Consider the following 4,943-nt stretch of genomic DNA (forward strand, 5'->3'; position numbering starts at 1 on the left):
TGTTTAACAGGAGGACGTCTCGAAGACATCGAGTCACGTACGGCAGAGATTTTACTGGCTGGGAATGAGGCAAAATGTGGAAGAATGATGCAGGCATGCAGTACATGTTGTGCGAAAAGGGGACCCAAGCATAAGGGACGTGCTCCAATGAAGTTATATCAAGTTGGTGCACCAATGGAAAAAGTAGCCATTGACATTGCTGGTCCTTTGCCCGAAACTCGTGCAGGAAAGAAGTACATTTGTGTGGTGATGGATTATTTCACCAAGTGGCCTGAGGCATATGCAATACCAAATAAGGAAGCTACAACTATAGCTTCGGCTATTAGTGATTTCTTCTTCAGATTTGGTATGCCATACGAACTGCATTCAGATCAAGGCCGTAACTTTGAATCAGTTGTGTTCCATGAATGCTGCAAGTTGTTTGGCATACGAAAGACCAGAACAACGCCATTTTATCCAGAGTTTGATGGGATGGTAGAAAAGTACAACTTGACACTGGGACAGGAATTGGCAAAGTTTTGTAATAGCCGCCAAAATGACTGGGATATCTTACTCCCTCCACTGTTGATGGCCTATAGGACAGCAGAGCATGAAACCACTGGATACACTTCAGCCAATTTGATGTTTGGTCGGGAACTTCGGTTGCCAGTAAATCTGTTAATAGGACGCCCACCGTATGAAGAGTTGCCTGAAAATGTGTCAGGATACGTTAAAGTATTATTGGAAAGGATGGATAATATTCACCATCAAGTGCGTTCAAACTTCGAAACGTTTGCTGATTTGATGAAGCTATGTTATGATAAGAAGTCTACTGAAGTCAGCTTTGTACCAGGAGATAAGGTGTGGTTGTATAATCCCAGGAAGACCAAAGGGAAGTCTCCTAAGTTGTCTTCTCTATGGGAAGGCCCATATGACAGTTGGAACGAAGTGAACAACTGAACAAATAAGCCGCTGAAGACGTGTCACCTGGAAAAGCCACTGTCAAAGGAGAAACTATACTCGGTTTTAAGAAGGGAAACAGTGAAGCCCTTGAAGAAGTTACTACCACTGATGTGACTATTACCGATAATAGGACATTTTCTGATGGAGCAGATGAACCCCACATGAAGCAGAAGCCAACGAGACGGAGACCAGTACGGAAGAAGATACGTCACGCAATATTAAGAGACTTTGTTGAGTTTTAATTTTGTGTTTGTAAATTCTGTCCATTTAATTAAGTTATTGTTAATTTTCTATTGGTTTAATGTAAGTGGCTATTGATCGGGACGAACAATACTAAGGAAGGGGCATTGTTACGACAGCGGAAGTCACGTGACGCTGGTAACACGAAATAAGTTCTAGAAAGATCAGGGAACATCACGAATAATCCAGTATTTGCTAGGCGCCCTCTATTCTTGTATATAAGTGCGCCAGACAATGAATAGAGATGAATTGCAGATTGAAGAGATTGAGACGGCCAATTGAGTCAAGCGTGGTAGTAAAGTGCGTAAATCGTCCGTTGTGAATTATAGCGTGTGTTTAAGTTAATATGACTCTGGAAATTAAGTGTATTGCAAAATTGAATTGAGAAAGAATAAACTAGTTTTATTTAAGAAAAGACTTGTATCGCTGATGTTCTTCGGAAATAATTTTTACAAGTAATTAACAAACGACCAGAGACGAATCAATATGTTATTATGTATTGAATTTACTTCTTTAGTTTGAATGTGCACGAGTCTGCGTTTGTGATAATGATAATTAATATAATTAAGTTACGAACTGTAATGTAGCATAAATTCGCTTTTTTATTATTTTAATTTTAGATTCTGCATATTAAATATGAAGTTCTGTGGACTTAAGATTAATTAATCAGGTATCATCTAACCTAATCTGAATAAAAAATAACGTTAGTGTAATAATCTTATATAAAAGATGCCGGCAACATTTATTTCATTATTTTTATGTATTATTATAACTTTTTATCATTTGTGAGTTGAATAGGCAGTTGTTTTGTATACGCCGTAACATGTATCCACTTGTATTTATTAATTGTGCAAAACGGTTGTTTCTGGAAAAATGTTGTTATGTTTTTATAATTAATACATTAGTTGAAACTCACTGAAAGAATTGAGTGGCGTTTTGCAAGCCCGGCATGGCCAGGTGGTTAGGGCGCTCGACTCGCAATCTGAGGGTCGCGGGTTCGAATCCCCATTCCACCAAACATGCTCGCCCTTTCAGCCGTGGGGGCATTATAATGTGACGGTCAATCCCACTATTTGTTGTTAAAAGAGTATCCCTGGAGTTGGCGGTGGGTGGTGATGAATAGCTGCTTTCCCTCTAGTTTTACACTGCTAAATTAGGGACGGTTAGCGCAGATAGCCCTCGTGTAGCTTTGCGCGAAGTTCAAAAACAAACAAACAAGTGTTTTGCGAATCATCCCAGCAGAATTCAACTTTCGTCTCATTGGATTTATCGTACGTTTTTTTAACAAGAACAACAACAAAAGTAGCCCTGCATCAGTATTGGGGTCTTGGGAAAATGATTGGTAATAAATGATATAAAGCATACTTATTTTTGATACATTTTCAATTATAAAAATGACACGAGTATGTTCTTAGACTGGATTTATTTATTTAAGTTCTCATTTCTAAAACGTTTTAATAAATGTTCATAACAGATTAACGGAGATGAACGGATGGAACCAATATATAAAGAAACTGACCCGAGAAAAGCAAGGATATGGAAAGTGTTCTTTTGGTGGAATTTATGGACAAGAACATGGAGATTGCTGGACGCAGGACCCACCAACGGAACACATAGTATGCCTTAGAAAACAGAATAAAAATAAGATTGTTAGTTAAATAAAAGGCCTTCGTGTATTTTAGTCGTAGTATTTTATACAAAATTACATGCGTTCGTTTGGTATGTAAGAACTTTCTGGTAAAAGATGAAGTTTTTCACATGAGTATTTTAAAACTTACTACCCTAGCACAGTATATTTAGACTTACTTGTCCGTGAACATTAGAAACATAAATTCATAATTGGCTTAAGAATAAATATGAAGCCCAGTCTATCACTCGATTCTCCACTCGTCACTCGGTTATACTGGTTTCTGGAATTCACCCTTTATCGTTAAATACAGTAAATAAGTGTGGGCTTCTTATATTGCGTATATGGTGTTTTATTCGCAACAGTGAACCGATATTTAGGTAGGATAGCAAACATAAATAGCATAGATGCTACTAATTTATTTTCAATTATTCAGCAGACAAGCTTCATATTTATTTCTAGTATGTTAAGTACCTTGTCTGCTGAATAACTTAAAAGTATAAATGCTGCATATTCTTCCAATCCTATAGAGAAATAGGATTACTATGGTAAGTAAAAGACAACTAAAACACCATATATACTTTGTTATTATTTCCCATTCTTTCCCGCCTGTAATAATCTGTCTTTCTTTTTTATTGGGTTTTCGAATAATTTATTTTTGATTTTGTTTGATTATCATAGTTTTTACATCAAAATTAAATTTTTTATAGAAACGTGTTTTTTTTTTGTAAATTAAGCACAAAGCTACACAATGGACTATCTGTGTTTTGCCCACCACGGGTATCAAAACCCAGTCTCTAGTGTTGTAAGTCCGTAGACATACCGCTGTGCCACTGGAGGGCATCTTATTAGTACAAGGTATAAAAAATGTAAGCTTTTATTAAGTTGTATAAAATAGCTCCTGTAAATAAGTGATTATAAAAATTTAGTATTTTGCTATAATACTTAGTTGAGATATTTTTCCCACAATTCCACGTATCGAGATAATATTAGAGAAAGTTGGCTCGATACATTAATGTCAAAACTGAGAAAACATTGTGTAGCTTTGTGCTTAACTTGAACAAACAAAACAAAGAAAATAATCCTAATTTTGTAGTACTAGCCCTTATGAACCAGCATTGGCAAAATGTTGGCTAAAACAAAAAGTTGTTTATTTATCATCAGGAGCGAAGAAGTGGTTTTTTTACTAATTGTATTGACAAATTGTCCAAATCCTCCTGGTATGCACTACAAATTATGAAAAATTGCACTAAACAGATTCCTTAATCGGTTTGTGCACGAGGACCATTTTTTTAACAGAACTAAAAGTTAGTAGCTCATGGGCCGTAATTGTTAAAACTTAATATAGGTAATTATACAAGCAGCTGTTTACAGGTTGAGGGCTAGGCTGTTAATTTTGGCCGTCAGCTTTCCAGATTCTACCAAATAAACTCACTTTTAACAGAAAGAAAGGGTTTGTTGCTTGTTTTCATATCATTTCATTTCATTCAATAATATATTTATTGATTTATGGGTTAGAAACGCTTTTTGTCATTTATTTGTTTGTTATGGGTTTTTTTTCGCGGAAAGAGCTTTTTTTCTTATAATCGTCCTTGATTTTAACCAGAGGAAAGGCAACTAGTCAACAGCACCTTCCGCCAAAATTTGAGTTATTCTAATGTATAGCACGCCACAGCCCCCAAAGTGCGAACGGGTTTTTTGTAGTAACGGGACACGAACCAAGAATGTCTTTTGTACACCACTCAATAATTTTAGAAGTTTGAGAGTTGGGTAATTTAGACAATATTTATTATTGCAATTTTTCATCTCATTTTTTTTTAAATTTGTATTTTCCTACGTTTAAGCGAGAATTATGAAAATGTTTAAAGAACTGCCGTAAAAATAACTTACTTTCAAAACAAGATAATGACAAATTGAAATATACATATAGATGCTGGACATCATTGGATTTGGGCTTCTTTTATTTATATACCTTTAAAAGACAAAAAAAATGATAACGAATACAGGTAATTTTCTCAACAGGATGTATCGGAGAGAGAGAAAACAAGGCTTAAAGGAAAAAAACTCGTAGTTGATACTGGATAACTATAAAATAACACACATATATTTTTATATATATATATATATATATAAA

This window comes from Limulus polyphemus, unplaced genomic scaffold, assembly GCF_000517525.1.
Source record: "Limulus polyphemus unplaced genomic scaffold, Limulus_polyphemus-2.1.2 Scaffold4582, whole genome shotgun sequence".
In the NCBI taxonomy this organism is placed as follows: Eukaryota; Metazoa; Arthropoda; class Merostomata; order Xiphosura; family Limulidae; genus Limulus; species Limulus polyphemus.